We start from the raw sequence: 23,883 nt of genomic DNA, 5'->3' as shown, positions 1-23,883 counted from the left end.
GGTAACACAATGAAAGCAATTCTGGTCGTAAGGGAGGGTGCAACCATAACAAAATGCTGGCCCCGGCATAACCCAGTGTAGGTGGAATCTAAAACAGACACTTTTCATTGTTGTGTTATATTAAAAATGCAGTTATTATAGAAATTCAGCAAAGTCAATTTTTTGTGATGGAGCCAGAAAAAGAGTGTGATCACTTCTTCAAAAGAGTCGGGGTCTTATGGTGCAAATTTGTGAAATGCAATTTAGGTTAAAGAGTGTGAAGGTACTTTCAGTACCTTGAGTATTTTTGGTGAATCGAAGTGCATTAAGCTCTCGAGGCTGAAACCTCAGTATGTACCATGGTAACAGCATGCTGATTTTTATTTGGGGATAATCTCCTACATAGCAATGCTTTTAAAGGGCGTTACTGCAAAAATCAGTTCCAAAATGTACAACTTCCTTTTAAGTTTAACAAAGTTCCACAAGACTACGAGCAGCAGCCCCGTGGAAAGTGACAATTATAGCATCCTCATTGTGAGAAGGTGGCCTGATATGCAGTGCTCACTATTCTAGTGAACACTATGTATCAGTCCAGCAACCCTTATTGATGATTGGTTGTAAGTCAACTTTATAGACCAGCTATCCTAGTAGCGTGGATACGAGCAGTCTAAGGCTAAAGACTCGAGAGGGCGTGTTAAGCCAGCTGTTTACCACACATATACCCCTTGAATACCAAGTGAAAGGACACCACACAAGTGTTATGAAAATAAACAAGATATTTATTAAGAATCACAACAGCCCTGTACTCTTTATGAGGACAGGGTACTAAGCACAAAACAAAACTCTTACGAAAATACTTAAGTTAGCACAGTATATACAAATGCCCGAGGGGCACGGAAAACCATATACTCTGAAAGTGGAATGCGAAATTACTAGCAGGTAAGTACAGTACTAATAGGCTTTGGAATCGCTAGATCTTGACTATAGAATCTTCAGATTACTTCTAGGAGACCCAGGGGACTCGTGTGCAGAGTGTGCACTCTCACGCGGGATGCGGGACAAAGTCTATGGTAGCTAGAAATTGCAAAGTTAGTGTTCTCGGGCGAACCCGACCTGGTAGGAGGAAAACGAAAGTGGATTCTGACCCTTGGCTAGTGAGGCTATGCTGGGCCACCAAAATGCCGAAGTTACCTAGCCCAGGGGCTGCAGCTGCATAGGTCTCAAAAGACGTCGGGAATCCTTGTAGACGGACCAGGAGCCTGGAAGAAAGAAGTTGCTGGCAGGCGACCAGTGAAGAAAGTTCGGTGGATCCAAGCCTGGATCGATGGAAGATGACACCTGAAAGCAGAGGGGACCAAGTTCAAGACTACTAGCCAGTAGTCAGGTGGCACCAGGAGGGCACCGGATGGTAGTCACCTCGACTAGGTGAGTGGGTGACGCTGTGCTCGCAGATCTCACGGACCAGGAGGCGTTGTCGGCGACCAGGATGGAGGAGCGAGCTGTCCCACGAAGATTGAAGCTGTCGGCGTCGCTGGACCCAGGATTGGGCAACAAAGCCTTGGCAAATTCAAGCCCACGCGGTGGACTCAAAATGGCGTCTGGAGTGGACCAGGAGGGTCCGGGGTGCCTCTCTTGAAGAAGGAAGCAAGGGCCAGTCTGGAGCAACCAGACCAGCAGCAGTGATGTCGTCGGGCGTCGTGTAGATGGCCACAAGCCAGCCGGCTAGTAGCCACACAGCGCGGTGAGCACGCAAAAGCAGAAGAGCCCCACGCAGATCGTGGAGATGCTGGAGGGCTGATCTTCGGTGCTGGAGCTGCTCAGGGTTGGGGCTTCTCGGACCCCAAAGCACTCACCAGTGGAGCACACGGTGGGCTTGTTGCAAAGAAGTCGTGCAGTCTTGGCGATCGTCGGTCCCTCGAGGTCTCGTCACACTCACAGTTCTCAGCTTTGCTGTAGAGGTGAGTAGAGGTCAGAGGTGCCAGGGAAGCCGGGTCTCGTCGAGCTGGGTCGTCGGATTCGTGAAGAAGGACTTGCAGCAGACCGCAGTGTTCTTAGGATGGTGCCCGCTTGATGCATGGTGACTACTCCTTAGCCACAAGGGAGAATCTTGAAGAAGGAAATCTTGATGTCTTTCGCAGAAAGTCGTGTCTTGATTCCAAAGATGATCTAATTTGAACAGGGGGCCCGCTCCTATCTTTATACTAGGAAAAGGGGCTGACCCGGTGACTAGGTCCTGCCTATGGGTGGGACTAGGAGGGGGGTGGTTACACCCCTCTCCCATGCCGGACTTCCCCAGGCCAGGGGCTGGTGTGCCCCTGGAACTGGTTCAGACTGGCCTATGCGTAGTGAGCACCGGGGTGCCACTCAGCAGTCACCTTCCTGCAAAGCCCTGCCTACCCAGGATACACAAAACCATGTCTGGGATGGTGCTAGCACCGCCCCGGACAGGAAACCCTTTGTCCAAGCCTCCCTCGCTGGAAGGACTCCCAGCAGCAGGAGGTCAGACTCGTGTCTGTGGTGGCAGCATCCATTTTGTGGAGCTGAGGCTTTAGTTAACTTTAACCGGGGTTCACAGTTACATACATGTCGTGTCCCTCTAGAAGGGTGGAATGCTAACCCCGTCGCCAGAATTGGCGAGGGGTTAGTATTCCAATTCGTATGACACCTTACTCGACATGTTTTGATAAAGCAATACCAGAGATAGCATTTAACCGCGAGGATTATAATGCACTTAAGAGTATATGGTATGCGATATCATGGAACAGCTATTAGGACTTGATTCCGCAAGCTGCAGACAGGCTCAGCTCATGCCAGAGCACCATCTCACACGATTCCAAGCACTCTGCCTTCAGGATTGTTAAGGCCTGCCATAGGAGTGACTGATAGGAATCTGTGTGTCCATTTTAGGGTTAGATATAGGTATACTATATCTACAGCAAAGGGTGATTACACGACTTTGCCCCAGCTGTCAGGCAGCCAGTTGTGTCAAATTTAGGAGGCCAGCCAGGGGTGGCATAATACATGCTTCAGCCCCTGGTAGGCCCTGGGTACACCTATGCTCTGAGTTACAGTGTCTGATAAGGTGGCCCAGTCCCAATTGGAAATGTACCTAGGGTACATGGAATCCATTTTAAAGAGAGAGCAGTAGGCCTGGGGTCCTGATTGGCAGGATCCCAGGTCGACTATGTCAAAAACCAGCTAAAACACAGGGCAAAAAGTTGGGGGCAACCATAGTCAGGAGGTACCTTCCTACACTCATCAATTGTGGTCATCACATCTATGGATTACTAGTGCATTGCACAGGCAGCCGGAGGCATGGAGCAGGCTCTTCCACCTCCTCACAAAACAAAAGATGACAATCAATGTTTTTAAAAACATAAAGGCTGCATTTATTTCATATTTTAACAGGTGTGGTCCGTCCTTCAGGGCTGATGCCACCGACTTCTTGCAAACATGAAGAGTGTCTACCAGGCTGGGAAAATGTCGCTGTGCCAGACATGCTTCATGTTCAGTTGAGATCAGGCAGCCAGGCGCTGTACATGAACTTGTAGGCTCCTAGCTGCCGGACCTGAACTTTGCCGGGCTGAGGATTTCACTGCCCTGTGGGCGTGACCGCCTAAGCACAGCAAAACGCTTGGAGGTTCTACCACTCATGGCGCCCTTCCCCCAAGACCACTGATACGGCCCACTAACCTTTTCCTTTTTTTGCGTTTGGCGTAAGCGTGTGTGTATGTATCTATGCATGTGTAGTAGTGTGTGCTGTGAATGGGTATGTGAATGTGCTTGTGAATTGTGGATGTATGTGAGGGTGAGTCAGGCGCGCACCACCCATTGAACTCACCGGGCTTCAGCCCCCCCCCCCCCCCCCCCCGTCGTGTGTGGAAGCCCGGGATGAGACAGATCCCGGGCACACACAGAGCCGCACCCGAACGTTTCACAGGTCTTTAGAAGACCATTTGAATGTTAATTAGGCCTTGCATTTGTTTCACCCCCTTCTAAGAGCCCCTGCAGCTCCACTCTGCCTACTGATTGAAGGTTCAGCCCCCCCCCCCCCGAAATTTTTTCTTAGCATACCCCCCCCCCCCCCCCCCCCGAAAGTCGGGTCTAGTTGCGCCTCTGGGGTGAGTGCGCTTGTAGATGGGTGAGTTTATGCATGTGTGGCCTGCCTGCTCAAGTTACCGTTTTTTTAACTGATTTTTTAAATAACTGCATCGATATAAATCACATTTGCATAAACCTAACATTCATCACATATGGGCCAAAAACGGAATTTTAACCAATGGAGCCCTCTACATTCATTAAACAAGCATTGGCATAGCCAATAGGTCTCGTTTTCTGGGTCACCTGCTGCCATATTTATAGACTGTTCCTCTCGGGTCTTTGGTCTAACCTCTAACGCTTCTCATCAAAGTAAGTGCCCCTTGTTCCCTCTGAAGTTATATGCAGGTTAGCTCATTCTGCAGGGAACATGACCGCAGCCTTGCTTTTCACATTTCTTATGTATTCACACATTACACCACCCACAGTGTGTAGTTATCTCCAGTTTCCGCTTTTATTTGAATTTTGATGGCAGCAGTACACCAGGTCCACCGCCTAATTGCGTAAACAATTTAGGTACTCTGAGCCGGACCGTCCGCCCACCACACGAGTAACGGTAAGATTGAAGTTAGTTAATAAAACAGTGCGTTTGTTACTAACTACTGAGTGAGCTAAGCAAGCACTGTAAGCGGCTAAGCAAACTGAACGAACTTCTTGCCATTCCAATACCGTCAGTACTGAATACCGTGCAAAATCAAACCAACCCTGTATTTTTATTTTTGGTATTATGCGACTGAGGGTCCGGTTGTAAGATCACCGGTGTGGGGAGGGGGGGGAGATGAAGGAAGGGGGTGGGAAAGAGGCCGCTCCATAATACTGTTTATTTATCAGGAATAAAAATAGGATGCAAATGATGCAACAATTCAGATTCAATAAAGGCCCCCCGGCTGTAGCGGTGTATAGTTGTGCTGGCGCCGCAGTACTTACTACTGTACATGTGCTGCTCTTCGAAGTACGCTGTATTCGGGTATAGACTTGCTAAGATAAGCTTGCAGTTTTGTCCTATCGCTGAAGGTTGGTAGGTTGGGGAAGAAGTGTCTGGGGCGTCCTTTAAAGAAGCATTTGCAGTGCAATAGGTCTCACTTTTGCGAGAGTTTAAGCTATTAGCATTGTAAATGACAATGCCTTTTATTTATGTTTTAAAAGCAAAAACATAAATAAAAGGCATTGCCATTTACAATGCCAATAGCTCTAACTTTAATAATGCGAGACCTATTGCATTGCAAATGCTTGTTTAGAATTAGAGCTATTGCCATTGTAAATTACATTGTCTTTTACTTATGTTCTTTGGTTTGGAGTGTAGTGGATGTATGTGTCGGGTAGTGGAATTCTGTGGGTTCTATCGGAATTTTTATTTTATATTTATTTATTGAAGTTTTGTATAGCGCTGACTGGACCCGAGGGTATCGGAGCACTTCACAACAAATACAGATATGCAACAAAGGAAAATGTGGACAGAAAAAACAAGAACAAGGACCACAGGCAGGAAGTAAAGTCTGCACAGCATCAACTTGAGCGCACTACGGGATGGAGTTCAGGAGCGAATCATCCGGCTCTGAGTTCAAAGAGATAGCGGTCTTTCACAGGCAGGCGTGGGGTTCTCGTTACGAACCGGAGCGCTCAAGGAAGAGGGCTTTGAGTAGCGTCTTGAAATGCGGGAAGGAGGCTGTCATTCTGATATGGGGGGATGGAGTTCCAGATCCTGGGAGCATTGCCCGCAAAGGATTTATTTGAGGTTTGTGTTTCTGCGATTTCAAAGGGATGAGTAGGAGTGTGTTGGAGCTTCTGAGGTTCCTGGACTGACCGGCCTTTTTGAGTTTGGTGGCCAGATATTCTGGTTTGCCTGTATGCAGGGCTTTATGTGTGAGGCAAGCTGTACGGAAGCTGGCTCGTTGGTCTATCGGCAGCCACTTCAGTTCCTTGAGTGCCGGAGAGATGTGTTTATATTTCTTTATTTCTGTGACCATTCTTGCTGCTGCGTTGAGGGTGGAGGTAAGAGGTCCCACATGAGATTTGGCTGTTCCAGTCAGCACTGTGATGCCACAGTCAATTCTGGAGAGCACCAGTGCCTGAGTGGCCTGTTTCAAATCTTTTGGGGGGAGGATGGTTTTATTTTTGTAGAGAAGTTTCAGGTTAAGGAACTCACTTTTGGCGGTTTTTGAGATGTGTTTTTTCATGTACAGTTTGGGGTCCAGAGTGATCCCTAGGAATTTTATGGAGTCCGTTGGCGCTAGAGAGATATTCAGGGCGTTTAAGGCTTTGAGCCATTCCTTTATTCGAAATGAGGAGCACTTCAGTTTTTTCTTCATTAAGTTTGAGGTGGTTGGCTGAGAGCCAATGTTGGACCTCCATGAGTGTACCGTTTAGTCTGTGAATGTCTGCGATCGATTTGGTTTCCAAATAGAGTTGTGTGTCATCTGCACAGAGGTGGAAGGGGATGTTGGAGTTCCTTAGAAGTGAGGTGAGGGGTTCCATGTAGATGTTGAAGAGTTGTGAGGAACTCCTCTACTGATGGGGAGGGGGTCTGATTCGAAGCTGTTGATCTTTATTCTTTGAGGGCGGTTGTTGAGAAAAGAGGAGAATCATTTTAAGACCGTCTTTTCAATGCCCGCTCTCTCCTGGAGGACATTGTGTAGCAGGGTATGATCAACTGTGTCGAACACAGCCAAGAGGTCAAGGAGGATGAGAAGGCTACATTGGTTGGAGTCGAGTGACATGTGCAGATCATCTAGGACATTTAGGATTGCTGTTTCAGTGCTACAGCCCTTTCTGAACCCTGATTGGTGTGAGTGAAGTAGATTAGTGTTCTCTAGGTGTTGGGATAACTGAGAGCACACATCTTTCAAGAAGTTTAGATAGGAGCAGAAGGTTCGAGACCGGTCTGAAGTTGTTCATGTCCATGGGGTCAAGGCCAGGTTTTTTTAGAAGTGGAGTGACTTGTCCTAATTTGAGGCAGTCAGGAATGGAACCCTCGCTCAGGGAGCTGTTGATGATCTTGCCCCAGATTGGGGCTACAGTGAGCTTCAGCTCCTTAGTCAGTCTCGAGGGTAGCTGATCGAGGGAGTGAGACGAGGGTTTAGTGGAGGCGATAAGATAACTTATCATTTCATCCTGGCCAGGCCGGAAGGATGACCATCGTATAGACGAGGTTACTGGGGGGTTGTGGTAAGTTTCAGTAATCCAGGTTCCTGTGCGGGAGGAGGGCTTCGAGCTGAATGAACGATCAATTTTGGCTATTTTTTTCATTGAAAAAGCTTGCAAAGTTGTCGCAATAGGTTTTGGACGCCACCAGGTTGGCTGTCACTGGAATGGAGGTTTGGTTCCTAAGGATGTTGAAGAGTTCTTTAGGGCGGTTTTTGGCATTGTCTAACGCAGAACAGAAGAAGGAAGACTTTTTGCTCTTGATATGATTATAGTAGTTTTTGCGTGCTGCCTTGAGTTGATTTCCGGTGGAGGGAGGTGGGGTTGTTCCTTCAAGTTCTTTCCAGGGATCTGAGGTGTCTTCTTTCCTCATTAATGTCATTAGAGAACCAAGACCTAGAGGGGATGCTTCTGGGTTTTTTTAGTTTCAGAGGTGCCAGCTGATCCAGGGAGAGCTCCAAGTTGGAATGGTAGAGCGATGTGAGTTCCGTGGTTGAGTGGGACTCCGTCGTGTTCGGGAGGAGTGAGCTGAGTCCTTCTTCTAGCTTGTCTAGGGGGACTCTGGATGTGTTCCTGACCCACTTAGGGGAGGCTTGAGTGGGTGGGAGGGATAGGGCCGAATGGTTGATATGAAAGAGAATGATGTGGTGGTCTGACCAGTCTACCAGGATGATGTGATCAATCGTGATTGCATTTTTGTCCACAATGATTGCATTCAGGATCGCTCCTCTAAGGTGCGTTTCCTCTGAGCAGTGTTGGATCATATCGTTGTCTTGCAGAAGGGTGTTGAGAGATTGAATGAGCGGGGTATTAGTTTCGCTCCATCTTAGGTTGAGGTCGCCCAGAATTAAACTGTGGACACTGTTGAGTGCGTATTGGGTGATCAGATCCGACAGTTGAGCTCCAAATTCGTGGGAGTTGCTTGGAGGATGGTAAAGGAGATGGCATTGAAGTGAACCATGAGTGGGAGATTTGAAGTTGACCGACAGGCATTCAAAGGAACTGTACAGGCAGGCGGGCGTTTCAGAGATGTAGAGGTCACTTTTGTTGATAATTGCTATGCCGCCACCTTTGTGTACGGGCCTGTCTTTGCGTATAATTGAGAAACCGGGCGGCACCAGCATGTCCAGAATGGAGAGGGATAGGGTGTTTAGCCACGTTTCCGTGATGAAGGCTACATCCAGGTCATGAGAGAGGATGGATTCAGCTATTTCCGTTTCTTGTTTGACTGCGGACTGGCTGTTGATAAGCAAACAGTTAATGGGGAGGTCTCCTTTTGATTTCAAATTGTCAGGCTTGGATCTGGGTATGGAGGATAGATACATTGGAAGTCTAGTGACTCTGCGGGGGGGGGGGGGCGGGTGCCTACCCACACCAGTGATGACTTGGATCGAGGAGATGAAAGTAGAGTTTAGGAGTGGGGCCCCGGCTAGCTTGTTCGAGGGGAGTTCGTAAGATGCGACGAGTGCGCACACTTCCTGGGGGAAGAGGGAGGTTATAGTTCTTCTGGACTTTAGTGAATGGAGGCAGAGAACCTGGGGGGGAAGGACCGGTTGGGGGGGCGGAGAGTCATTCCTAAGGAGAGGTGGAGGGATGTGGGGTGAAGCGGAGGGAGGGGAGGGCAGCTGGAGATTCCCTAGGGCGGATACGGTTTCCTGCAGGCCATGCATCAGGGTAGCGATCTGCGGTTCTATAAGGTCGGGGCGTTGCGTCAGCTTGGGTGAGGGGGTGGGGAGGGTGGGTGGAGCTGAGCCCTGAATGTGAGGGGCTTTGGGGTGAGTCTCTACTGGGGGGGTTCACAGGAGGGGGGGAGCTGGACCCGGTATAGAGTTTGGTTGTGGGAAGGCTAGAGAGGGAGGGAGGTTGCGGTCCCTTTAGGGGTAAAAGTTTTCTTCATTGAAGGGGACGGTGTGAACTAGTGGAGTGGGGGTTAGCGGGGGGCTGAGAAAAGGAGTAGTTAGGGGGTCTAGGATCTCGAAGGACAGGAGACTGAGAGATAGAGGTGCTTCGGGAGCTAGGGAATGGGGGGTTGGGAGTCCTTTGGGGATGCGAGGAGGGCTGAGTACTGGAAGGTTGGGAGCGATGGGTGGAGGACGGGGGTAGGGAGACAGGGGGAGCTAGGGCTGGTGATGACGAATGATTGGCGGAGTGATTGAGCATGGAAGGGTGGGGATGCTGTGATGGATCTTTAAGGGCGGGAGACTGAGAGCTAGGGGTGCTTCGGGAGCTAGGGAGTGGGGGGTTGGGAGTCCTTTGGGGATGAGAGGGGGGCTGAGTACACAAAGGTTTGGTGCGATGTGTGGAGGACGGGGGTTGGGTTATAGGGGGAGCTAGGGCTGGAGATGACGTATGATTAGCGGAGTGACTAAGCAAGGTAGAGTGGGGATGTTGTGGTGGCAAAAACATGCTCCGAAGACTGGCAGTTTGTAAGGAGCCATTAAGGGGTGGCATCTCACAGGGAGAGCCAGGAAGGGTTCCACCGCGTTATACAGCGCCGGGACGCTTTACTACTACTAAACTGAGGAAAATCCTAATTTTAAGACTGTCGGTATTCACAGAAGGCATTTAGGAGTCCTAAAGTTAGGACTCCTAACTTCTGTGAATACCGAAATGAGTAAGTGTCTTCTCTGAATACCAAAATGAGTAAGTGCCTTCTGTGAATACGAAAATGTTAGTAAGTTTAGGATTTTGTCTGAAGTTAGTTCTGTGAATCGGGCCCATCATAACCTTGATCCAAAAGGAACGCTTTAATTCATCAAAATTCCCAAGTGAATTACTCTTTATGTAGCTCAATTCACAAACAGTCCAAAGGCATTTTTTATATGTATCAAATAATGCATTTTATTTCACAATGTTCACTGCATAACGCCAGATCACGCCATAATAGTCAATCTCAGCCGATGAGTTGCATCCATTAGGGACATCATCAGGGCAGTAACAATACATACATGAGTAATCCAAAATAAATATACATTTCTCAATAAAACAATCAATCATACAATGTACAATCCATAGTAAACGTTAACACATAAAAAGCAAAACAATAGTCCCTGCCTATATCCAATCTTCTTTCACCACAACACATAAGTAGTAGCCTCGTGAGAGTGCTTAAAAGTGTGAAACCAGTGCACATCCTGTACCTTCACACCTATACTCCTCTTAAGGTTGAAAATCATTGTTGCAGTAATATTCCTGCGTTACAGTACCCTTAAAATCCTTCCTCTTCCTTCATTTATTCTTTATATTTGGTTTCTTTTTTCCACCAAGTCCACCCAATACTACCCCACTTTACTCAGAAAAAAAGTCTCAATGTGACCAACGTCAACCAAAACGTATTATGACCACATATTTCAAATATTTACCTTAAAACATTATTATTCGCAGTTAGTTTACAACCGGATACCCCTCTTTGCAGCATCCATCTGTCCCTTCAATTGAGTTTGTGATCTGGGGGAAACGGGAAAATTGTATATTTGTCAGTCCAACGTTGAGTGTCCTTCAATGCACTTAATCCAAATAACTCTTCATTACTATCGCCACCCTTGTTCAGAAAAAGTGAAAGGCAACAAAATATTCCAAAAGCCTTCCATCATATTCTATTAGTGAATAGAGACCTGCGCCTCTCAATTCTTAGCAAGCCCTCCTTCCACTTCAATTGGCCATGACTCAATCCCATATCAAAACTAACCTTCCAGTTCCTCTGTTCATTTCAAAATGAAGTCCATCTGGTCGGTGCGATTCTTCCCGCCAAGTTTTTTCACCACAAACTTGTCCACTATTTGTGCATTTACTCCTCCAATCAGGAAAGCGGGTTTTCAAGTCTCCATTATGCTAATCTCTTACTGGTCTGTCCTTGTTCCTCCCCGTGTGTTCAGCCAATCATCATGCAATGTCGGAAACTAAGTAAACCGCCAAATATTTTCATGACAAACTTGTCCGCTATTTGTGCATTTACTCCTCCAATTAAGAGAACGGATTTTCAAGCCTCCATTATGCTAATCTCTGACTGCTCCCGCTCTTGTTATCCCCGTGTGTTCAGCCAATTATCATGCAGTATCAGAAACTAAGTAAACTGTCACTGCAATGCGGTTTCCTCTCAGGTCCTCAAAGTTACCGGAACTTAATTGGATAAAGAAACTCCATGTATCTACGAATGATAACCGTCTGCCAACTCTCCACGGCCCAAACCCTGTTGCAACATCCTAAACCCATTGTGAGCTATTTTAAGCGCATGTTCACTGCAGGGTGAAGCAAATTCCCGATACCTGCAGTGTATTACAATAAACTTCCCTTTTCCCAATTCTCACCAAACAAAAGCGGTCTACAAGTTCTTATTCAACATCATCAGTCTGTTACAAAAATGCCAGAATCATCCCCACCCGATAACAATATAAAAAATATTATTTATTATGCTGGTTAAGTCAGATAATGTTGCATTGCAGGATCAGCTATATGCCATGTCTTCCTTATTCCAAGTAACTCAAGCCACAGCATGGGACATATGACCCTGACCACATGCGATTACAGCGTGATATTAGTCTCATTTGTGGTTCTTTTGCCTCATGATAACTAATTACCCTGATCAGGTACGTAAACCACTTCATATGAGGAATGGCATCAGTCACCAGCTAACTCCTGGTCCTACTCAACATCTATATTCCAAGCCATCAGAATATCTTGTGTGGCTTTACAATTAACACAAACTGCGGCATCAAACACCAACACCATGGGAGCGCTGCCCGTACTTTCCATCACAATTTGCTTGGATCCCTCATTTTCCTAAGTTTCAATAAATATATATATATATATATATATATATATATTCTTAAATGTACATACTTTGGGCTTTTAATTTATAGTCCTTTGTTTGTTTTCTTGTAAAAAGCTCACAGAACTTGAAAAGGAGGCGTGATAATTTTAGTCCACCCTTTGTGTTGATTATATAAATCCAATGCTAGGTAATTTGACCTTACCATGTGAACATTGACGATGAAAAGGTCACTTTCTTAGATGTGGAGGTCTATATCAGGGATGGTACTCTGCAAACTAGGTTACATAGACAAATAACTGCTGGCAATACAGTCCTACACGTCAGCAGTCAGCATCCCCAACACCTGATCCGCAGCATCCCCTATGGGGAGATGCTGAGATTGCGGAGAATTTGCAGCTCCGACTTGGAGTGTGACCTGGCACAACAAGCTAGTAAAGCCAGGTTTCTGCAAAGAGGTTACAGTAGTACTCTAATAGAGGGAGCCATTAGACGTACTAGGAAAATCACGAGGGAGGATGCACTTATGCCTAAAACCAAACCCAATGCAGAATGTGGTAACAATGAGCAAATTCAATCCAGAGCCATTGTAACCTACAGTAACCAGCATTCCCAGATTAGGAAAATTCTAAACAAGAATTGAAATCTGGTCAGAGGTGACCCTATAATAGGTGACCTGGTACCAGACAAACCTAGCATAACTTTTCGCAAATCTCCTAGCCTTGCCAGTGCCCTAGTCAGCAACATGCTAGAACCCACAAAATCCTGGATGGATCACATTACTGGTTTCAAAAAGTGTCTTACTTGTAAAGCTTGTCGCCACGGGATTAACAAAACTCAGGTCCCACGCCCTTTTTCAGACAAACCCTTTATTATCAACAAAAGATTAACATGCAGGACAGAATACGTTGTCTATGTCCTGCAATGCCATTGTGGACTACAATATGTGGGGAGCACGCGCCCACCTGCCCACAAGCGCATCCTGCAACATCTTAGGGCAATTTCCGGAAAGGATCAGGCCTACCCAGTGGCTAGACACTTTGAAACCACAAATAATAGTGACCCCAGCAGCTTGCAATATTTCCTTGTGGACTCGGTCTTGCCTCTAAAAAGAGGGGGTAACCGAGACGCAAAACTGCGCCTTCTGGAAACCAGGTTCATTCTTGAATTTAACACAATGAGCCCGGGGGGTTTAAATAATAGCGAGGATTTCTACACCTGCCTCTAGCTAAAATATATCTGCTGAGAATTATTCTTATTGTAAACAGTAATTTCCCCTAACCGACTCTCAATCTGTTTTTATCAGACTCTGCTTCCTGCTGTTAACTGTAGCATGTTTTTAACTACTAGTATTAGCACTTATTCACTTCAAAAACACTTTCTGATCTGCAGTAACCGTAAGAGGTTGACTTAAAAGTGCATGTCTTTATTATCTTTATTTAGTTTGTGCAGTTTTTTTGTGTATGCCCACTGGGGCGTAATTATCTCTCTTGTGTGGAGCCATGTGTTTTTACAAGTGATAAATCAGGGTTCCTGAAACCATATGTGTTATATATACTGACCAAATTGTGTATATATATGGAGTATAATCGATGAAATCAATGAAATTACTATGGATTAATAACTTTTAACCATGTGTATATATATGAAATGAAATGTATTTATTTATTTATATAAATTTTAAAATAATAATGTTTATACTCTACTATTGCATTTATGCACATTGGAACCCGTTGGGCACTATGTCCTTTATTCTTGTTTGACTGAACACAGGATGTCTTCACTGTTTATGATTTGAAAAAAATGTAATCTGCACATCTGAAATGAATTACGCATTAGCACTTTGTAAACCCTCGTTTGTGTTCATGACACGCTATGTGAACAAGCCTCTCTCGAGGTGAAACGCGTCATGGCGGAATTGCAGGCTGTAACTTTGGCACAAAATAAATCGCACTGAGAAACTGCACTTAACTTGTGGTCTCGCTCTCTTCGTTGTTCTGCGTGGAAGGCAGAGTGAAATACGACGACCTCTTGGACACACATATATATATATATATATATAGTTCCTACACATCTGCCATACACAACCTACCTCATCTTGGATAGACAAGATCCCCACTGTAGGAAGGCCCTTGAAGTTGTTGGTGGTGGAAAAGGCCAACTGGGGTATGTACTAAATATACCCTGGGCACATGAAGGTGGGGCATTTATTTTTGCTATAGCAGGCTAATCCCATAGAAAAGCTTGAAAATTGTTGTGAAAGATTTAATGGCTAATATTACCATAAACAAGAACCTTGTTTGAAGTCTCAGGCTCTCCGGGACCTTTTCGGGTCAAACGTAGCTATTGAAGAAAGTTAGGCGAGGACGTATGACCTAGACATTTCATCAGTAAGAGGTGCAGCAGGCCTTCCACTTCAAGAAGCAATCTAGGAAGACTATCACATTTTAATAAAAAGTTCTATAAAACAGGAAAAATCAAACTGAGATAGTCAGGTGCCTAGAGGAAGCTCCGAAAGGAAGTAAGGAAAGCTCTTAGAACCCTGTTCATTATGCTGTATCTAGCTGCACCTAATAAAGCCTATCTTTTTCTGTACCTTTTATATTCAATACAACATGAAATAACATAATGCTTCAAAGCCACCTTGAAACACATGAGAACAATGCTGATCATGAATTCTGCCAATCCTGGGGCAGATTTACTCATTTTTAATGCAACGCAGCGCAGCAAGGAAAGTTGCTGTGGTTTGTTGCGTGATAAGTAGGCAGCAGAAATGTGTCATATCTGCTATGATATGGTGCAGTTTTGTTGCCTCCTAACGCTGGTGCACTGTATGCAGCCTAGTGCTAATGTAGGGAGCTTTGCGACATGGTGCAAGTGTGCCCGGATACAGACAAGAAGGCATTTTCCTCTTCCTATGTATGCTGCATACAGCACACTTAGAAAGAGGCAATAATGAGGAGAAATAAACATATTTCTCCTCATTAATCCTCAACTGGGAAGGCATAGCGTTTTGACGCATTCCTGGGTTTACAAGCGAAAATCCGTGGGTGAATGCATGGGAATGCCCACTCTGTACGTAATACTGAAGAATGTATGATGTTATAGTGCAAACATTTACAATGCATGCCTTTACAACGCAGTTTTTATATTGCAACATCCATTACAACACATGATTTTACAACGCATGCCATCACAACACATTTACAGAAAATACATTTACAACGCATTCCATTACAACACATATTACTTTTAGGGCAACAGTAGGGTAAGTGTTGGATAGTGTAGGGGTAAAAATGACTATTCCCACTCCAGTGAGTGCAACAGTATGGTAAGTGTTGGATAGTGTAGGGGTAAAAATGACTATTCCCACTCCAGTGAGTGCAACAGTATGGTAGGTATTTGATAGTGTAGGGGTAAAAATTACTATTCCCACTCCAGTTAGTGCAACAGTAGGGTAAGTGTTGGATAGTGTATGGTTAAAAATTACTATTTACCATCGGGCATGATAGCCAAAAGTGATGTGAGTTCCTTTGTGGTTTGTCTGTCATAATTGAAATTTTGTATTACATTTTAGAATGCCCGACAACCCATTGTTTCCGTACTGCTCATTCTCTCACTACTGGAGTTCTCCCTGGGCCTATCCACCTCTGTCTTTGGCTGCAAGTCGATCTGTTGCTCTGGCAACAAAATGAAAGCTCAGGTAACATGTAACCTCTGATGATGCAATCTTTGCTTTCTAAATATCCATGAATGTGTTGTCATTTTACCATATAGACATGTCCAAAAGAAAAACAGCTGTTTTCTAGAAGAGCTCTATTTTCTCTAAAGTAACTACTGTTAAATGTTAAATAGATTTGAATTACTCACTATTGTTATATGTGGCGTCCTTTTGTGGTTGAGGGAAATCAAGATATGTACTGGACAGAGAGACGATTAAGAATCCAGGTTTTCAGTTTTGGTTGAAGGGTTAGAAGTTACAAACATCTCTGGTTTTTGGGCAGTATTAGGTTTTTGGCAGTAATAGTTTAGGTCTCTAGTCTAAGACTCCTCTACAACTCATTCTAAAATAAAAGAAGTTTGTAGTACTAAGAAGTTGGTCTGATGAAGATATCACAAGAATTAAGAATTTAGGGCACTTAGGGCCTCATTAGGATGGCGGACGGACCTGCGTCCGTCCGCCACCCCCGAGGTGGAGGGACTGTCCGCATGGGCAGCGGCGGTCCCTCCATGCAAATTAGGATGTGACCGCCACCCTGGCGGTCACATCCTGGATCTTTAACCTTGCGGCGGGTGCTGCTTGAAGCAGCACCCGCTTCAAGGTTAAAAAAACATGTTTTACATTTACATGCACAAAGCGGCAGGCAAGCGCTGTGCCTGCCGTTTTCTGCATGTAAATGCAGGGTGGTACCATAGGTACCCCCCATGTGCACCACCCACCCCCCCTTCACTCTGGGGGCCCGCAACCGGCCCCCTCAGTAAAATCCGTATGCCTTTTCGTGGCACCATTGCCGCCACGGAAAGGCAAGTCCCAATGCAAATCCTAATATGGCTGGCGGTGTCTGATACCAACCAAACAGAGATAGTGTCTGCCCTACAGGATTAATTAAACTGGCTCACAAGGAGTCCAATAGGTTGCAATTAGCAAAGTTGAGCCCACCACATTCTAGGACCAAACCACAATATCAGCCGTGCAGCAGTAATAAACACAACATATTTTTTATTTTCATTTTATTTATTTTTTATGTATAAACTACGGATTATATAATATTGTTGTTGTCATTTTCTGCTTTACAAAAACACTTAAAAAATGATTAACACCGCCACCATATTGGAGCTTTTCCGCCGCGGTTGGAAGGCGACTGCGGCGGAAAAGTGGCGGACGGTCTTCCCGTCCGCCGATGACCCCCCAGCCATCCTGATCTGGCGGGGGGGCATTTGAATCACCGCAGAGGTGAATCGCATCCTTCGGGCTGGCGGTGGCTTCCGCCAGCCCGGAGGATGCGGATTCACAGCGATCCTAATGACCCCCTAATTGTGAAGCAAGAAAGTATGGTCCTATGGATTGGTCACAAGTACTTTAAAACTGTCTGATAAACTGCGAGAAATTGAGGTTTGGAAAAGATAGCTTTTGTGTGCCTCTGTCTGCACGCTTTTACAAGCAGCCTTGACATCTCTTGGATCTGCTGATGGCAGGGCATCCAGTCAAGTTTTATGTATCTTTGTGGTCAGTATTTGTTATCACCCAGAAGTTATCCCCCAGGTGGAAAGGTGATAAAGAAAGACCAGAGAAAATAATGAGAGCAGAGAGAATCATGTAAGACAAGAGATCAGAGGACTCATCTATAGAGACTCCAAGCAAACTGTGGTTCATTTGATTGGTTGTATTTCAGAACAGTGAAAATATTTTCACCTAAATATTGTTTACAAATATGTTGCTGCATTTAAGTAAAAAATTATGTTCGAGGCATGTGGGCTGCTGAATTCATATCTGTGCATAGATCGCCGCCTAGTGTTGGGTCCGGATGATTGCACATTGTTGTCCTGGAAGAGTCTTCGAAGTATCACGAGATAGGTGGCTCCTCCCCAAGACTACAGTGCGCATGGGCATCGCCTCCATCCCCAGATTGTTTTTTTCCGCCATTGGGTTCGGATGTGTTTCGGTTCCCTCTGTCGGAATCAATAGTTTAAAACTTTTTTAACTCGAGACCAAAAGGTCTTTAGGCTGAGCGTCGGTATCGTTTCGTTCGGGTTTTTGTCTGTTCTCAGCTTCGAACTCTTGCTACCCATCCGCATGCTCTCGGCGCGGACGGGCCTACTCTACCGCTCCAGACATGGAGCGAACTCCGCTCAAGAGGTGCCCGGTGTGCACCTCCAAGTATTCACACCTCGATGTGCACCCTGTGTGCAACAAATGTTTGTCACCGGACCATGACGAGGCCAGATGTATGGCCTGCTCGAAGTTCCGGTGCAAGAAGACGCTCAAGATTCGTCGGGCCGCTAGACTCCAGGCCCAGTTAGCGGCACCCCCGGCGCCCCCGCCAGACAACATCTTCGAGGAATTTGTTGAAGACGACGACGCCATACAGGTTTCGGACTCTAGCCCCGCGTCCGAGGGGGATGCCTACGACGCGGGTGATGAGGACTTTGACGAGGTAGGGGACGACGATGGGGCCATTGCCACCGTGGGGGATAGCTCGGAGGAAGAGCATCCCCAAACTGACTCAGGGGTCGACCCCCTTCATGCGGCCCAGGTCGAGGGATCGCCTTCGGGCCTTACCCAAGACCTTGTTACTAGTCCAGCAGCCCCGCCTCCGGGCCCTGTCACGGACATTTCTGATGCGCCACTCCCGTTATCAAAAACGAAAGTGAAGCCATTGGGATCCACTGCCCCGGTTTCGAAACCGAAAGTGAAAGCTGCACTGGTGCAGAAGGCTCTAGAGGCGTCAACTTCCAAGAAACTCAAAATGGCCGACTTGAAGAGCCGCGCCAAGATGGCCGACCCGAAGCCCTCAGGGTCGGCGCCGAAGGTGAAGTCGACCGACACGGCCGCGTCGGCGCCGAAAATGGTCGCGGTCGCTGACCCGAAGACGGCTCAGAAGAAGCGTCAAGGCGATTCCGCAGCCGTGGCTTCGCCGGCTCTGGCCGTGGGGGACAAGGAACGTGATGTGTCGGCTCCGAAGACGGCGCCTTTCGCCGACCTGGCTCCCGACTCGGGGAGATCGCTCGAGCCGGTCAAGCCCTCTCCAGCCTTGACAAAAAAGGTCGCGGAATCCCTGCAACGGATTCGGAAGGACGCTGTGGTTCCCGAACCAGGAGATGTGGCGCCGAAGCACGCACCAAAGCCCGCGAAGGCGCAGACGCCTATCCGCTTTACCCTGCCACCGAAGTCGACGCCGAAGGCTTTCGCTCCGAAGCATGGGGCAGGCTTGCCCTCGAAGGAGGTATCGACGCCCAAAGCGTCATTAGTGGTGTCGAAGCCTCGGCTCCAGACACTTGCGGAGGAGGAGCGTCGAGAAGTCATCATCGACGCCAATACTGGGAAACTGTCTCTCCTCAAAAGGAAAATCACCGCGTAGCCGGTGTTGGAACATTTTCGGATTCCTCTCAAAAATAAGAAGGACTCTGCGGGTACTTCGGCCCCGATAGAGCCTACGTCTCCACAAGCCTTAGAACATTCGCCAACGCGTTCCAATGCAGGTGATGCTGACGATGAGGAGGTCGAGTACAACTATCCGGCGCACTCTGATCCGGAGGAGGAACATGAGCCTTGGTCTGCCGGAGGCGACCCAGAGGACCCGCTGTCGGGTCAGGAACCGCAGCTTTTTGCGGCAAAGACCTCACCGACGGAGGACTCAGCAGCCATCAACGCTTTGATTGAAAGAGCTGCAGCTAACCATGATGTCGAGCTGCACTCGGATCCTGTGGATGTGGACTTTTTGTTTGACACTTTCTCAGTGGCTGAAAAGTCAGTCAAAACATTGCCAATGCTCAAGGGAGTGCTGAAGCACGCGACGGAGGTCTTCAAGGAGCCCACTCGGGCGCGTGTCATCAATCCTCGCATTGATAAAAAATATAAGGCAGCGCCCTCGGATCCAACATATATCAAGGGACACTTGCCACTGGACTCTTTAATTGTATCCAACGCACGAAAGAGGGCGAATTCACAGACCACTGGTGACGCTCCTCCCCCAGACAAAGAGTCGAAAATATTTGAGGCCTCTGGGAAACGGATTGCTGCGCAGGCAGCTAATATTTGGCGAATCTCAAACACACAGGCCCTACTTGCACGCTACGATAGGGCTCACTATGACACCTTAGAGACACTACTGCAACACTTGCCTGACCAGTACAAGGAGGCAGGGGAAATGTTAATTCAGGAGGGAAAGCTCATCACAAACGCTTCCATCAAATGTGCGCTGGACGTGGCTGATACAGCCTCCAGGGCCATTAACGCTAGCGTGTTGCTCAGAAGACATGTATGGCTTAGGATATCAGGGTTCAAACCGGATATACAAACAACAATCCTGAACCAAACAGTTAATCCTGACCACCTGTTAGGCCCAGAGGTGGATGCGACACTGGAAAAAATGAAAAAAGATACAGACACTGCCAAGTCTATGGGGGCCCTCCAGTCTCAGCAGTTTTGGAGTGGTTCCTTTCGCCGCTCCAATTCCAGAGGCACCTCAAGGGGTCAGGCATCGCAGTCCACACAGTATTATAAAAGTAATACCCAAACCTCATACACCAACAAAGGTAGAGGTGGCTACAGAGGCAACAACGTCAAGGGCAGGGGACGTGGAAACAACAGCTCCAGGTCCACCACCGCCAACAAGCAGTGACGTCTTGTCACTGCCCCCCGACCATACAACACCGGTCGGGGGGAGACTCCAGCAGTTCCTGCCCGCGTGGAAATCCATCACCACGGACAGGTGGGTCAAGTCTCTTATCCAGTACGGTTACTGTCTGGAACTTACTTCCACTCCACCAAACATATCCCCAAGGAGCCGTCCTATGTCCGGCGAGCACTTGCACTTGTTGCAGCAGGAAGTTCAAGTCATGCTGCAAAAAGGGGCAATAGAGCTCGTTCCATTGCAAGAAAGGGGAACAGGGGTTTACTCCCTGTATTTTCTAATCCCCAAAAAGGACGGATCCCTCAGGCCCATCCTGGACCTCAGGCCCCTCAACTTGTACATTCTCTCGGAGCACTTCCATATGCTCACGTTACAGCAGGTACTCCCTCTGCTTCAACAGGGGGACTTCCTGGCTACGCTGGATCTAAAAGATGCATATTTTCATATCCTCCTGCATCCTTCCCACAGGAAGTATCTCAGATTTACGATTCAAGACCAGCATTACCAGTTCAGGGTTCTGCCGTTCGGGGTCACCACGGCGCCAAGAGTATTTACAAAGTGCCTGGCGACTGTGGCGGCGCATTTACGATGCCAAAACGTCCACGTCTATCCTTATCTGGACGACTGGCTCATTCAGGCAAAAACAGAACAGCAGTGCGCGGAACACGTGTCCCGCACCATTCATCTCTTGCACGATCTGGGATTCTCTCTGAACTACCCGAAATCCCATCTCCAGCCCGCCCATGTACGGCAGTATCTGGGCGCGACAATAAACACTCTGGCGGCCACTGCGCAGCCAAATTCAGTGAGAATCGCCAGTATCCAAACGCTGATCCAACGATTCAGGCCCCAGCACTCGCTTCCAGCGAAAGTGTTCATGCAGTTGATAGGCATGATGGCCTCCTGCATCTCCATTGTCCCGCACGCGAGACTACATATGCGTCCGCTTCAGGAGTGCCTAGCACGTCAGTGGACTCAGGCTCATGGGCAACTAACAGACCTAGTGTTGGTGAGCGGTCGGGCGTACAACTCTCTGCATTGGTGGAATCCACAAAACCTTTGAAAGGGCCGACCGTTCCAGGAGCCTGTGCCACATATTATCCTGACGACGGACGCCTCTCTCCAGGGATGGGGAGCCCATGTACTCCACTACACAGTGCAGGGACTATGGACACTACAGCAGAAGAGGATGCACATCAATGTATTGGAACTGATGGCAATCTTCTTGGCCTTGAAGGCATTCAAAGTACACCTGTGCAACAAGGTCGTGTTGATCCGGACGGACAACATGACAGCCATGTACTACATTCAGAAACAGGGAGGCACACACTCTCCGCAGCTGTCTCATCTGGCTCAGAGCATGTGGAAGTGGGCCATTCAGAGGAACATCTTCCTCATGGCAGAGCATCTCCCGGGCAAAGACAATCAGATGGCGGACCTGCTCAGCAGGCACAGTGGGAGATACATCCATCAGTACTCCAACCGTACTTCCAAAAGTGGGGTCATCCAGGGATAGACCTGTTCGCCACAAAGGAGAACGCAAAATGCCGAAGCTTCGCCGCCAGGTTCCCACACCCGCACTCACAGGGCAATGCGATGTGGATGAACTGGTCAGGCAGATTTGCATACGCTTTTCCCCCAGCACCTCTGATACCGCTGGTGGCACGCAAGCTCAGGCAGCACTCGATGACTCTCATCCTGGTTGCTCCAACGTGGGCTCGCCAACCATGGTACACCACGTTTCTGGAACTGTCCGTGGTACCGCATCAAAGGCTTCATCTCACTCCCAGCCTTCTGACGCAGAGCCATGGCGACATTCAGCACCCAGATCCGCAACAGCTCAACCTGGCGATCTGGCTCCTGAAGTCCTAGAGTTTGGCTACCTCAATCTTCCCCCCGATTGCATGGACATCATTCGGGAGGCAAGGAAGCCCACTACTAGAGCTGGTTATGCGGCTAAATGGAAGCGGTTTGTCGTTTACTGTGTAAACCACGATATTGACCCGCTAGATGCTTCCATTCAGAACATCATTTGTTACCTGTTCCACCTGTACCAATGTAATTTGGCGTATTCTTCCATCCGCATTCACTTGTCTGCAATGGCAGCATACCTCCAGAATAGGCAACACCTATCACTTTTTAAGGTCCCTGCTATTAAGGCTTTTCTGGAAGGACTCAAAAGGGTCATTCCACCACGGACACCACCAGCTCCGGAATGGAACCTCAATGTGGTTCTTACAAGGCTGATGGGTCCTCCCTTTGAGCCACTGCACTCTTGTGAGCTTCAGTTTCTGACTTGGAAGGTCGCTTTATTAGTAGCAATTACATCGCTACGGAGGGTTAGTGAGTTGCAGGCGCTCACCATCCAAGAACCTTTCTTCCAAGTACACGCTAACAGGGTGGTGCTCCGCACTAACCCCAAGTTCTTACCCAAGGTTGTATCTCAATTCCATATGAACCAGACAATTGAGTTGCCAGTGTTCTTTCAAAACCCAGAGTCACTGGCGGAGCGGATGCTCCACACCCTTGACGTGAAAGGAGCCTTAATGTACTACATTGACAGGACCAAAGATTTTCGTAAGACCAAGCGGCTTTTTGTTGCTTTTGCCTCACACCACAGGGGAAACGCTATCTCCAAAGCTGGGATCGCTAGGTGGATTGTAAAATGCATTCAGATCTGCTACGCTAAGGCCAAGCGCACTCTCACAATACCACCAAGAGCCCACTCCACCAGGAAGATGGGGGCCTCTATGGCTTTCTTAGGTAATATTCCCTTAGAAGATATCTGTAGAGCAGCCACATGGTCTACCACACAGAAAAATTCTTTTGTGCTCGATTATTTTTTTCCTATACTCTTTAAGGGCAGATTTGTATAGGAGCTTACAGTGGGGAGAATAAGTAGATCTCCAGCGTCTCTCAAGGAGTTTACATGCCGATTTGCATTTACAAAGTGCATCGGAGTACCATGGGGCAGATGGGGTGGCACGATAGGATTTTAATAGGCCTGATTGGGGCAAGATGGTCAATGGCGGAAGAAATCCAGCCATTGAAGTTGGTCAGTCTGGCGTCTAAGTCAAAAGCTGTATCAGAGGGATGGATGGGGGAAAGATGGGCAGCTAAACTGTCAAGGGAGATCTTACTCCAGTTTCTACCTTGTAATTTGGCCGGGAGTCTAGGTCGGTCTTGTTGGTGCCGAAAGAAGGAGAATGGTATAAAAAAGTGATCGGACCAGATCACCGGAAGGGGATCGTTTATGGATAGTCCATCCAGGTTGGTACAGATTAGGTCAAGAGTGTGTTCAGCTTTATGTGTTGGACTGTTAATTAGTTGGTTTAGTCCTCCATCTGACAAGGTGGATAAAAAGTTAAGAGTGATGGAATCCGAGGGATTATCAACATGAAGGTTGAAGTCCCCGAGGAGGGTAAAGTTTGCGTAGCGCAATGTTGCCTGCAGAACGTAGTCTAAGAAGGCCGGTAAATGTGATGTTTTAGAGTTAGGGGGGCGGTAGACCAGGAGGCCAGAAAAGGTAAAATTAGCCGCCAT

At 47.5% G+C, this 23,883-nt stretch overlaps 1 long non-coding RNA gene across 1 annotated transcript in view; it reads left to right on the top strand.

The window, feature by feature from the left end:
- LOC147735025 (uncharacterized) overlaps nt 1-15,689 on the top strand; it is an 80,306-nt gene extending 64,617 nt beyond the window's left edge. The window contains exon 3 of the long non-coding RNA XR_015307613.1: nt 15,564-15,689. This is a non-coding gene — a long non-coding RNA (uncharacterized LOC147735025). The remainder of the gene's footprint in view (nt 1-15,563) is intronic.
- The last annotated feature ends 8,194 nt before the right edge of the window (nt 15,690-23,883 follow it).

This window comes from Lissotriton vulgaris, chromosome 1_2 (assembly GCF_964263255.1).
Source record: "Lissotriton vulgaris chromosome 1_2, aLisVul1.2, whole genome shotgun sequence".
Classification (NCBI taxonomy): domain Eukaryota; kingdom Metazoa; phylum Chordata; class Amphibia; order Caudata; family Salamandridae; genus Lissotriton; species Lissotriton vulgaris.
The sequence above is the reverse complement of the archived record's forward strand: the minus strand, read 5'-3'. Positions and strand labels throughout refer to the sequence as shown.